Consider the following 14,292-nt stretch of genomic DNA (forward strand, 5'->3'; position numbering starts at 1 on the left):
TCTAAGTTGATGAGTCAGACTGAGCTCCATAGCCAGGACTGGTGTGGTGTGGGGGCCTCATGCTACTGACCATCCGGTCAGGCCTAGCTAGGCTGTAGCTAGCTAGCAAGCTAGCTAAAGGAGGTGTTTATCTGCAGGCTGTAGGTGATAACAGAGCACACAGACTCCTGCCAGCAGCACTTGCCTTGCAGCCACACTAAGCCACAGATTACTGAGCAGAAACAATAACAGACCTGTCTCGCTGCCTACGAAGCACTGCTTATCCACAGAGAGAGGGGCGAGACAGACGAGAGCGAGAATGAAAGAAAGAAAGAGCAGAGAAATGAAAGAGAGCGTCTTTTTCCCCTCTCTTCTCATGCAGAATCTCTCGCTCTTCTCTGTCTCTCACTGGCTGGGTGTAATCCTGGCAGCCATCTTAGAGCTTGGCAGCCATCTTAGCATTGGCGGTAGCGCCACATTCCAGCTAACTGACGGCACTCACTCCAAACATACGAGGCTGCGCCCCCGCCGCGCACGCACCCAGACACTTTCAAACACACACACTCATACGTGGACAAACATTGAGGTACACACTCAGAGTAAACATATATGATGGCCAATGAAAGCTGTTGAAAAAACAACCTGACTTCACTGGACTTTATGCCGTCGTGTAGTATTTCACCATAGGGCTCTATAATATTGTAAACACTCTATTTCTCACACCATACGTGCGCTGGGTAGATACACAGCCACCTTACTGTATGTACAGTATGCTCGAGAGATATCTGGTTGCAGGGTTTGCTTTGCTGCCACAAACCTTCACACTTCAAAGGAACGCATCCCCACAGGAAGTTCATCGCACACATATCACAAAAAACGTAAAAGTCTACAAAGTGGCTTTGGCAAAGCCTGCTTCTATCAGGTTTTATTACTCTGTTATCATATTTACTTTACTATGTTTCAATTGGGATGAGAATGAGAGTATTTAAGTACTCAACGTGGATGTCAGTATTTGTTTAACGTATAGAGCAATTGCTGCCCAACCTCTCACATGTTAACATGACTTTTATCTTGTTTTTTTTTACTGCTTAAAATGGGAAAAATGTTATTTCAATTTAGAGCCACAGTGCACTGTATTGCTTTGCTAAGCACCTTCTTGACCCGCTGTTGCTCTCTCTCTGTTTATCCTGAGACACTTGAAGACTACTGTGGGAGTTGAAGCTCTTTGTCAGAGACAGTCGCTGAGACTCTGTTTGTTGGGACTGTTTAATGGCTCGATGTCAGAATTTAGCCATTGCTGCTGTGTTGACTTATGCAAACATTGAACTGACCAGAGAGCGACTCCAAAGTCAGTCCATCTAACCTATGCAGCAACAGAATATATAATAATAATATTAATTATATTTACTTTAGGCTAACTGATACCTTGTAGTTCAATTCATGGTTTTTTTTGTTTGTTTGTTTTTTGCAAGTACTCCAAAATGATAATTTATTGCAAGTGCCTGAATATAGACATTACCTAAAATGCCCATCCCTGGTTTAAAGACCATCGTATTTTTCTCCACTTATGAAATGCGAATTGTGTTTGTTTGATTGCACCCGTCTGCTGACAAAACCACTACTGAGGCCATCTAACTTTGTCTTCTTGATATATTTAGAATCAGTTGATTAGTGTGTCATTGAATTTGTGAAGAAAACTTTGTTTATCTTGCATGCCTTCGCAGTGAACAGACTCCAAATATGGAGAAAATACTTGATGAATTAGAGTAAAAGGGAATCGTAGTTATGAACAGCAAAACTAGTTTGTCAAAACAATCACTTATAAACTCTCACACAACTTGTGCAGTATAACCCAAGTGTCAGTAATCCAGTCTTATGCTCAGCACTTCCCAAACACAAACATTTTTGCTAAAATGTTTCTATTTAGAACACATCCACAGCACAGGTGCAAGACTCCTCTGAGTGTGAGACTGTTTATGCTGAAGTGTGTTAAATAGTAACGTTTTAGCAAAAATGCATGTGTAGTAAGTACTGAGCATACGACTGAATAAATAAGACTTGGATCATACTGCACAAGTTATGTAAGAGTTTGTAAACTGATGTTTAGAAAGAGTTTTGAAGTTTATAACTGCAAACCCCTTTTACTTAAATTCATCCAAGAACTGTCTCCATTTTTGGAGTCTATTCGTCCAGCATGGAGGGATGCAAGAAAAACAAAGTTTTCTTCCTGAATTCAATGTAACACAGGATAAGTAATTGACATGCATATGTCATTTCAGAGGTGAATTATTCCTGTCAGATAAAACAACATTAATATGGCAAAATGGATGCAAAGATATGTTTATTTTGTTAAAAAAGTCACAAATTCTGTTCCAGTTACCTGCTAAATATTACCAAGTTCTGCAATATGAAAGGGAGAGAAATGAACAAAGGATTTTTTTTTAAACTAAAAGAACATGTTTAGTCTTTCTCATAATACCCAGCAAACACCATGGAGAACCATGTAATTGACACCATGGAACTGCTATTTCACTGTTATCTTTATTTGGCGACTTCTCTTCACAATATGATCATATCCCCTACCTTGGAATCCTATAGTGTATATCTTACTAAGTAACAGAGAACAATTGTTTTTCAATATGGACATATCAAATTTTGGAAAAACCCTGAACTTGGAAACCCTGCCCTTGCCATTTCTTAAATGACGTATTGTTGGTCTGTCATGACCTCAACATGTTCTGCTGTTGCAGAGGTGTGAAGGACCAAGGAGTGAAAACTGAGGCTCATGGTAGATAAGAGACTGTCAGACAGATATGTGCAGTAGCAGTGACACTGATAGCCGTCCTTAACATCACCCTAAGGCCTCAACCGGCCAAAACACAGAAGCTCTCACAGTAGGTAAGAGAAAAAGATGCATGTCAGTTTACACCAGATACCATGACTCCAATTTTATTCTAAATTAAAGTATTTTTTTAATTCAAAGAGAAAGAGTTTTCATTATATGTTCTGTGTTGTCTACACAGAGACATCCTTGAGACCGTACAATAAAATGACCTAGCTAGATACTGGAGCTTTCAACAGTTCTGGCTCAAGTTTTCCGAGCTCAGGCTCCTTAGCCAACTACCACTGTATTTACAACGCAGCACTACATCATTCATTAGAAATCAGTGCCTCTTATGAGTCCAACAGTTCATCATATAATGAGGTAGAGAAGTGAGGAGGACAGGGGGAGAAGGAGGTAAGACAGAGGAGGTCTGGTTGCTGGTTATCACCGCTCTGCCAGCTGCAGCCTACAACAGCAGCCTCAGCCCACTCCCCCCCCCCTCCCCAGCCTCCTAACCACACATCCAGCCCCTTATCTTCCCACCGCAGCCCCCCGAAGCCCTCCCGTCAGCAACCCCAATCATAGTCCTGCAGTCCCCGGATGCCCCTCCACCTCCACCGCCAGCAACCCCATCTCTAACCTCAAACCTTGCAGCCTACCCTGCAGCCCCAGAGATAAAAACAGAGTTCACACACTTTGACCTGAAGATCTACGCATCCATACAAGAAGCATGCGTAGGGCTGTGCTTAATTTTCAATAACCAACTGTGTTGGACAGTTGTTGCAAATTGAATTGAAACACCACTGGAACAATTACATATGAGGTTTTTCACTTTAAAAGCTTTTCTCTTTAAAAGGTTTGTCATCCACACCTGTTTCACCTGGTTTTACCACATGACACTGAATTGGCAAGATTGATTCCACATGGTTGAGCGTAGGAGTCAATCTGGATGTCACAGCTGGGGCAATGGGGTGCCACAGTCATGAGTTAAACGTGGGCTTTCCCCTCTGACTTGGTTAAAAATGTTCAAGTCATATTTTAAGATTCAAACACACATCATTGACCATTTTGCTTAGCACAACAAGTCACTTGATTTCACCAATGTGAAATTAGCCTGAAACATCCTGCAAAGATAATTGGAAAGATAGAAAGTAAGTATTCAACAAATGAGCAGAAAGAAAATCTGAAAAGTCATGCTTTTCTACAACTAAGTCTTCTGTAATGTAAAGCCAAAGCAAATGTGTGGCTGGTGAAGAAGTTAAGATCCAATTCCAGTAAGATGAAATGACTGCAATAATTTTGGTTGGAGTTGGCACACCAAACTGATATTGGACCCTAAGTTTGACACGCAGCGAGAAATATGACTTAACATTTGCTAACACATTAGTCATTTAGCTCATGGTAAGTTGATATATTTGGCTTGTTGTGCTGAGTTTGTGTCTTTTTTCTAACTGCATTGGTTCTTTGTGTCTGCTGTCATTGGTTGCTGATTACAGAATTTCCCTGAAGGCTCCGTGGCAAGTCTCATGACCCTCACCACAATCAACAACCCCAGTCATCATGGCCTTGACATACAGTTCAGTACCCATTCAGTGTGGTTTGCCCTCTCCCTCTCACAATCTCTTACCATCGCTCTAACAACCTGCACATATGTCTGTGGCTTTTCTCTGAATTCATTCAATATGTACGGCCTTTTCTTCATCATTTTTTGTCAGTGTAGCAGTCTCACACCATCTTCTAAAAGCTTCCATCTTCTATTCATTCTCTTCACAACTCCACTCTTTTTCCCATAATTACCGACTGCACTGTTTAATCTCTAGGGTCAGAAAGAACAAACTTGTCTCTCCATCAAACACCGCATCCCACCAAGCAACAACCAACCCTCCATCCACCAGTTGTGGATTAGGTTTTGGCTCAGTGACCTGTTAGATCGTGCTGTTGACCGACTGGTGATCGGGGTCAGGCAGAGTTGCCAGTCTGTCACATCTCATGGCGAGCAGACAGCCAGCGGAGCAGAGCAAAGCAGTTAACTAAAGCTCGTCTAAAAAAAAAAAGCCCAGATTAAAACACATTGCCCTAAAAGCACCATGCACCCTACAATAACAGACAAAACTAAAAAAAAAAATGCACAAATTATATTTCTCCAAGTGTAGAAATGTACAAGCTGATGATTACAAACATGGGATAAAACCAAAGTAAAAGTCAAGGTCAAAAATGAAAAGAAGTGACAAGTGGGCTCGTCAGTGGCACACCACTGTTTGACAGATTTATAAACAGTGCTGGTCATTTGTGAGTCTGTGCAGTTCCAGCATGCACACCCCTAACATCAACATACAAACCAACAAGTGAGCTGATGCACTCTGCAGCCACATCAAACCAGTGTGTGTCCACATGTGCGTGCATGTATGTGTGTAACTACACGTATGTGCACAGACTGCTGGTTCACAGAGATTTCCCCTCCTTGTTGGAACAAATGTCAACTCGACTCTCCCCCTCTCCTCTCTTCTCCTCCCCAAAACACAGGATAACGCGGTACAGCCTCCCAATTGGGTTTCGCTTAAGAGGTTTATCGGTATGTTGCTAAACATTCTGACCTTTTTTTAATCCTTAATGCGCTTAAAATGTTCCAAACCCTCCTAATCCCCCCGGCTATCCCACACAGATGTTCACTCAGCTCTTTTATTGGACGTTATTTTATTATTTTTTTCTTTTTATATATATATATATATATATATATTTTTTTTCCCGTTTTATTCTTTAATTATTTAAGTCTGTGTCATATGAGGGTATATTTCTGTTTCAGTGTTAAGAAGTCTTTATCACTGAGACTACTGTTCAGCGTATATATGTGAGTGTGTGTGTGTGTAACGCTTTCTGTCTTAAAAGTGTTAACCAACCAGATCCCCATGTGGTGAACCAGAAGTGTGAATGTGACCTTTTCAAATGTTTACTCTGTTGGAAGCAAAAACTTTTAAGTAACTTAAAAGTGAAACTTAAAGAGTCATAGGAGAATAAAAATGTGAGTGGAAACTGAGAAATTCTATGGTGAAATGAGGTATTATGTGTGTTTAGAAAACACTGTTTGCATAGTATATGAACTATGTGTGCACAAATCTTTGTGTGTGCTCTGTACGTATAGATGTACAAATGAATGTATGTAAGTATGTATGTACGCACGTGAGTCTGTGTGTATTTGAGTTTTTGTCCCTGTATCACTGTGCCAAACAGGCAGACTGTGTGGCGAGGTGGCAGAGTAGGGCTCTGTATGTGTGTGTTTGTGTGTGTGCGTGGAGCAGGTGTGCCTGGCCGCCCTGCGCAGCTTGCTGCCCATCTGTGCTCCCGTCTGTGTGCCGCCTGCGCCCACGCTCTGCCAACAGCACCACACCACGGCAAGAAGACCCAGGAGAGAGGGATGCTGAGAGACAAGGGGAGGGATGGAAAGAAAGCGAGGGATGGAGGGGAGGAGGAGAGGAGAGTAGTGAGGGGGAAGGATGGAGGGAGGAGCAGAGAGAGTAGGGAGAAGGGGATTACAAGCCTGGGAGAATGGAGGATAGGAAAGGGAGCAAAGAAAAAGTAGGAGAGGGAAAGGGAGGGGGTTATGGGTCTAGAGAGTATGGATGAACTTGCAGGGAATGGGTGGAGTGGGTGATAGTGAGAGGGTGGGGTGCTGAGTGAAGGTTTTTAGGGGGGTACATGGCTGGCTGGATGCCCATACATGCCCCCCTCCTTCTTTATCCCCTTCACTCCTTCCCGTTGTTCCTCCCTCTCTCCATTCATCCTCTTATCCTCACCCTACCATCACCTCTTGGCTCCTTCAGTGCAGATTACTGTGGACCTGTGTGACAAAGCTACACACTGTTCTGTAGTGCTTCTCCATCACTGGGTTGGGACCGAACAGTGGGTAAAATGGGCCTCCTAAAAAGAGGTCCCTAACTGTTTCTTGAGACATGTTGTATCCAAAGATATTGGCTTTGTAAAGTCACAAGGGTATTCCCAAGCTGCTACAATATAAACTAGGCTAATTATTAGGCTGTAGGCCCAGAGGTAGAATCCCCAAAACAGGGAAGATTATATTAAATTAGCCTACCCAATGGCCTATAAAAATCAATTTTAAGAAATTCCAAGACTGAGAGCATGAAAACCCAAGGTATACCAATTACTTTTAATCCTTTGTTACTGTATGTGGTAAAAATGACAAAAGCAATTCAGATTTTTGTTGAAAGATTTAAAAGTAAAGGCATATATTCTGCATATCAAGGGTGAGCTCATTCCCTTATGGCAGTTAAAGAAAGCCAAATGCTGTAAAATGTGTCAAATGACTTCCCTTGAGAGTTATGAATTTAAGTACCGGATGTGTGAATCTACTGTTATGTGTGTGTATGAATCAGGCCTGGTTTCACAAGTGTGTAAAACGCTATGTTGGATTTGCCATTGGGTTCTACTAACTAAAGGCCAATTCATACTTTGCGTGCCCGTGTGTTCGCTTTGGTCCACTTTACCCAAAAGTCATAATCCACCCGTCTGCTAAGACCCCTCTGTGAAGGTCCGTGTGCAGCTCATAATTTGCGACCGTTAAGACTGTACACATAGCAAGTGTGCCAACTTGGTAACCCCCAGTTTTGTTTTTTTTCATGACATCGCCATTTGTCTTAACCAATGTGCAAGTTTCTTTGTCTTCTTGATTTTTATGGCAGTTGGCAAACAACATTATGGTATAATACCACAATTAACTGGAATGGAGCGCAAATTAAGACTCAAACATGGAAAGCCAGACTGACACAGACCCTTAATTGTAGTATGATTGTCACACAACCAGTATGAGTCCACCGCTGTCCCTGGATGCAGAATGCAAAGTTTGTCCAAGCCTGAGGGCTGTCTGACTCCATCACATCAACATTGGTAAAGGTTTGATAGTTCAGACCCACTTTTAGATCAATTTCATTTTATTCTTTTTCTTCAACAAAGTTTTCGGAAAGCTGCTTAATCAAAGCTTAATATATTATTTTCATCCTCTACCGTTTTACTGACTGAGCTGAAATGAATCACAGACTTTATATCCACACACACACACACGCCATGGTTTGTTTCCTTAAATCAGAACATTTAAAACAATGCATTGTGTAAACATTTCCAGTATTTAGGAGCTTGTCAGCTTGAGCTACATTATGCATGTTGAAAGAAAAATGAGTGTAGATGAAGACAAGAATAAATTAGCATCAGAGAATAATTTCTGTCCTGTCCTGTCCTGATGGAAGGCAAAGTTTTTGCCTTCCAATAGTCAAAGATATCACCTGGATTTTGGATAACTTTGAACTCATTAAATGCTGCAGCACAAGAGTTCAGTTAAAACAGAACCAGCTCAGGTCTAATTAAAACTCTCAGTTGAAGTGACCATATACATTTATTCTATTATCCAGGCCAGTTCTTAACATGCATATAAATTACAAACAGAACTTTTTTATTATAGAACTAAGAGTATTAAATACTAAGACTCTGGTGTATGACTAAACTGGAAACCATATATCTGGAACATTATCTGTTAGTAGTCCATGTTCTGGTTATTTTTTGTTTGATGGCATTCAGTCAATGTCAGCACAAAGGTTGTATAGTGTAAAAACTCAAGAGGCTTAAGTGTATCCAAAAACAAAGAGTTTAGTAAAAGCAAACTTGGAATTCTTTCAGAAGCCAAATGCAAAGCAAAACAAGGACCTACATTTTATTCTGTATGATTTAAATTCCTTTAGGTAGCTAAAAACACTTAGTGGGGCATTAGTAGCTTTGTGAGGCAAGAAACCTTGTAAGCATCCCATTTGGTTTCTCTGATCATTGCTATGCAATGCGGTAACAGAGGCCTCCAACACAACTCTGATTCATAATTAATATGGATAGTTGAGTGTAAATGGAATTCTGTGCTTTGGAGTCATGCTGACAAGACTTGCTTTTGGACAGCCGCTCAAAGTCTTGAAGGACTGCTAGGGCTCAAGGAGCAAAAATCCTACTTAAAACAGACACAAGACGACACGCGCGCGCGGGCGCGCGCACACACACACACACACACACACACACACACACACACACACACACACACACACACACACACACACACATATTTACACAAATGCACTCCACCAGCTGACGTGTCAGGGAGAGAAAGCACACAAGGCTCTGATATGAAGTGTGCCTGACATAGTTGAATTTGAATATATAAATGTCTTTCACGCGTAAAGAATTTGCTTAAAAAGTAACACTTACATGTACTGATGTGAATATGTTAAAAAGAACTTGTTAGGAAAATGTGTACCTACACTGAATTTATGTGTTTGGCTTATGTGTATAAATTTGTGTTTACTGTACATGTGTATGATCATTTTCTATTCATGTACGCCTAAGCTACTTCATTAGCAAAAGCTCGAGAGTACTGCATGTGTGTGTGTGTGTGTGTGGCTGAGGATGGGGGCCCCCAGCACGGTTCACGACCCAGCCTAACAGAGTGTGAACGTCCCCCCGCTGAGCTGATACTGATATAACTGTCCTGTAAGTGGTGTTGACACCAGCATTATTACCCTGTCAACCTCCATCTCTACTCAGCTTAAAGGCGTCAACCGGTGTGGGGGCCCGAGCGTGTTAAGGACCAGTGTCTCTGCATAGCTCTGCTCCAGCCCAAATAAATACAGCTGCACAAAGGCCGGAAAGGGAAAGAGAAGGGGAACACTAGGGAGGGAGAAGGAAGGAGGAAGAAGGGGGGGCAGTGGGGGTACACTTACTCTCGTCACCACTTACTCACACAAGACTCAAACATCAGAGAGACACACGCTGAATGGATGACTGCAGTAGAAGGTTATCACCACCAGGTGGCATTTTCCTGGCACATAGAGAGCATGGTGAAATGCAAATAAAGCAACAAGGCCTTGGGCCAGGCTTCTCAGCTAGCTCAGACTTCACTCTCTAGACTGTAGAGAGAAGCAGGCCAGAAACGGAGAGAAAGGGAGACAAAGAGATGAAAAGGGAGAGAGATGTGATGTGAATAAAATCAAAGTGAAATATGGAGCCGTGAATATTATTGAGATGTGAGTAGGAGCTTATCCCTTCTGCATTTTGCCCTTAGATAGCAAGATCCAACACATAGCGTACACACTATCGTGTTCAAATAAAGTGTTTCAAATCAAAATGCCTTACACTTTCAAATATCAGGAGCTGAGTGCTGCAAGACAAAGAGGCAGCTAGAGAGGGGCAAACCTACCAGAAAGTACAGAGACAGAAAGATATGTGAGCTGAGGGAATGCAGATTTGCAAGAGCATGGTCAAAAACAAAACAAAACAAAAAAAAAGCACTGTGACAGAATGCATATTTGTGGCAAAAGAGAACAGTGAAAAAGAATGAGAAAACTTTGCAGAGAGAAAGCAAGGAGAAAAGAAATTATAAGGGAGTGTGGGAGAATGCATAGGGGTCGGTATGAAAATAAGCCATGGCAAAAATGTACAGCACTGTTTTACTTTAGGTTAAGAGAATTGGAATAAACCAGCATGCTTCAGAGCAGTTGAGTGCAGCTTTGCAAAAAGAAAGCTGGAAATGTTGCAGAGAAAGTTTAGTCCAGAGCTGAATATAGAGCTGGGGAGCAAGGGACGGCCTGTGTTGAGACTTGGATTTCTCCTCGCTCCGTCCCTCTTCCTGCTGGCCCAGATACACACTGTGGGTCTTTGTGCTTGGGTTGTTACACACACTTCCTGTCTGGCCAGCAGAGGGGTGCTTTAAGGTAAGCCTCGTCCATGTTCTGGTGCTAGAACTGTCTTTCTCTCTGCTCCTCTCTCTTCCTGTATTATAATTCATACTTCTGTTTATCAGTATTCATCTGTCTTATTACAACACATCATTTATTTTGATTTTTGAAATAACCACCTGCTGTCTTCTCACACCCTTCCTCTATTTAACATTATATGTGTTTTGAGTGTTATTTTTTTATGCCTCCTAAACTGGTTCTCTTTTCCTCACTTTTAATCTCCCAAGCTCTTTGCATTTCTTCACAAGATACATAAAAGAAAATGAATTACACTAATAGAAGGCTGATGCACTTGCACAGCCAAGGACATGTCGATAAGAGTGCGAAAACATCCTCAACACACACACACACACACACACACACACACACACACACACACACGCACACACAAAGTGATACCGAGCAAGGTTGCCAACTCCTCCAAAAGCACCACTGAGATAACAGTGATAACAAACATTGTTCCTGCAGCCAAGTCTTTTCCTCCCGAGGAACACTTCAATGAAAATTCAGAGCAAATGTGCCACTTTATGAACATAACAATACGTCAATAAGTCAGCTGGGTGAATATGCTGCGCTGGAAAGCAAGAGACCCAATTACAGAGGATCTCTTAAGTTCTTTGCTCAGGAGAAACGCGATGAAAGTAAAGAGAGAATCCATCTGTTTGAATGCATTTGAAAATAATGATTGTTCTGTTGGGAATGGATAAAAGTCATAATCCAAATTATTTTTCTGCTGGAAAAAAAACTTTCAGTATACTAAGAATTAAGTCATACATTTAAAAAATTGCGGCAGTGCAATTTTAATAAAGTTTACACAGTAACACATGCTGTTATATACAGTTGGTGTTAGACACAGTTGCTCCCTTCTGGGTTGTACACATACAGTGCAGCACTCAGTGGGCTGGACACTGACACAATATGTGTCTCACTGGGAAGTACGAACAATCCAAGTGACTCAATCCTGTCAATCTGTGCCAAGAGGACAGAGGGAGGGTGGGAGGCAGAAAGTAAGAGGGCTGTGGGAGGTGGGTGGGGGGGAATCAAAAGAAAAGGAGGAGCAGGGATGCTAGCAGGAGAGGAGGAAAGGAACTGTTGGCAAGTTGGAGAAGTTGAGTGAAAACAGTGACGGATATGATGGCTGTGTATTCCATACTGTATATATACATGAAGCAAAACTCCGGGAGGGCACACATGATCAAAGATGTCACGCTGTCACGTTGACAGCACACACACACACACACGATCACACATACCCACAGAAGAGCGGAAGGACATGGAGCTAGTGCTGCCAAGCGGTGGTCACCTTTGACCCTTTGGCACTGTAGCTGGAGATGATGCCAGGCAGACAGCTCAACGCAGGAAGTAGAGCAAACAGTGTGTTTGAATGTGCTTATGTGTGTGTGTGTGTGTGTGTGTGTGTGTCGTTGTGTGTACACAGGGGTGTGGACACACACTAGCCAATCACAGCCACGAAGTCAGATCGTATGAGCCAATGAAAGCAAAGTTTGACGGGGTTGACAAGGGTTGATGTTCGCTCATTTTGTGCCATGTCAATATGCGTTCGTGTTAGCGGTTGTGCGCATTTGTACCAGCGCATTGGTGTGTGTGGGCTGGCGTGTCTGAGTGTTGCTACGCAGACTGAGGATTAAAGACCATGTAGGAAGAATGTGGGAGGGCGGCGGAAGAGAGGAAGCAAGGGAGAGGAGTTGGCAGGGAAATGGCAGAGGAGACAGTGAACTTGTGCCCTTGAGTGCCAGGTCTCAGGAGCCTAACTGCCAACTTATCAAATCTGGCTCATGGTGTGCACACACATCAACCACACAGCAAGCAATAAATGTAAGAGATGAAAGAGTGCTCAAGAGGACATGACACGTCATTTGGTAATGTTCACACACTTTCACATAAGCGCAAACACACACACACACACACACACACACACACACACACACACACACACACACACACACACACACACACTTGAGGCACTCTTTGTCCATTGTGTTGCCTGGTGAGGGCAGATGGAGAGAGTGGTGAGGGGCAAAGGGTGAGGTCATGTGAGGGAGCTGGAGCCAGGCGCGACAGCCAGCCTGAACTCAACCCAGTAGTCATCATCACCAATGGGTGACCCTATGAGGATGTGCTTATGTCTCTTTGGATGTAATCTTTGATGCAGCTGAAGGTCACAAGCACAGATAAAATGGATCAATACTGCGTGTGCATGGATGTAGAGAAATGAATGAAACAGGGCTGTGGTGCTGCAGCCCATGAATGAACAGCTGGCAGATGGATTCTCAAAACTTTCAATCAGGAAATACTTCCTAGCTGCATCACGCAAACACAGATGAGCCCATAAATACCATCAAAAAGCAGGGCAAAATGAGAAACCATTTACAAACATAATCACTCAAAGGAATGTGTGTGTGTGTGTGTGTGTGCGCATCTTTTATCTTGATCTTAAAAATGCTCACATGCACATGTATGAACATGTTCAACATGCACCAGATGTACAAACATCACACATGCTGAGCAGAAATAGAATAAAAGCGTTATTGCTTGAACAGAGGTTAAATGGGCAAACAAACACTAATAAACAAAAGAAAAAGTCACTTTGCAGGAAAAAGTAAAAAACAATGCACAGACAATGTCAACAAGCTAATCGAGCAAATGGCGACGATGGTAACCCTCCCAGCTAGGATAGCTCCGAACAGCTTGGAGTCTGGACAAAAAAAGTGATGGCACCAACACAGACAAGTAGATAGACCAATCAGGACGTAGATGCACTGTAAAGCAGACCACCATCTGTCTGGTGGTATAGGCACTCACTGGGGAGCTGCATCGCTGCCACATAGGGTCAACATACGTGTGTGAGTGAGAGAGAGAAAAACAGGAAGATGAAGAATACCTGATGTCTGTGTTTATCATCAGTAAATGAGCACACGCACATAAACTTTTGCCATCCACACTGTTTGTCCCCCAGAAAAGAGCACTCAGTCTGGGCAGAGGACAGCAGGCGACTCCAAGGCTTCTGCCAGACAACAGAGGCCTACAGTCTTTTTAGAGTTTGGATCACAGACAAAGCATGAGTGTACCCACAGAGCACAAGTCACTAAAACGCCACACAAACTGAACATTTGGGCGTCTGTCCTTGTTTGTCTGCCCTATTCAGCCATTTCTGCCCCCCCCCCCCACTTCTTTTTTCTCTTGTTGCCTAAGTTCACCTCAGTCCAACCTTTTGCTTGCAGACCAGACATTCATGTATTGATTAATGTTGCTGTGCGTATGTGTTTCAGTGTGTATGAGCGTTTATATAAGGATCACCCCCCAACCGAAACTCGCAGTGCTTAGCCTGTAAGCCCATCCCGCTTAACGTCTCCTCCTCACTAATTCTAATTCTAAATCTAATTCACCTCCTTACCACAATCACCCCACACATCATCCCTGTACTCGACCCCAGCTAAGCTACACACACAAACACAATATCTCATTGGCCACATGGCAATTGGGCCATGGTATTTTACTATGCTGTATAGTTAATCCATATTAATAGTGTTTTTCTTAGCTTCAGCCTATGACTCTAATCAATCAAATTCAGTGTAACCCCACACCAAACGCCTGCCAAAACATACAGGTAGGGCGTTCCCACAAACACAACCACTTCTCCTTTTGTATTCTGATTCAGGAACAGTAGCATAAACAAAACATTAATGCCAC

The 14,292-nt window shown here is 42.6% G+C and overlaps 1 protein-coding gene across 12 annotated transcripts in view; it reads right to left on the reverse strand.

The window, feature by feature from the left end:
- The window catches only part of nfixa (nuclear factor I/Xa), a 119,060-nt gene that overhangs the window by 26,130 nt on the left and 78,638 nt on the right, over positions 1–14,292 (reverse strand). The window lies entirely within an intron of this gene.

The sequence above is a fragment of the Plectropomus leopardus genome, chromosome 3 (genome assembly GCF_026936395.1).
Source record: "Plectropomus leopardus strain MGB_pleo_1.0 chromosome 3, ASM2693639v1, whole genome shotgun sequence".
Taxonomy (NCBI): domain Eukaryota; kingdom Metazoa; phylum Chordata; class Actinopteri; order Perciformes; family Serranidae; genus Plectropomus; species Plectropomus leopardus.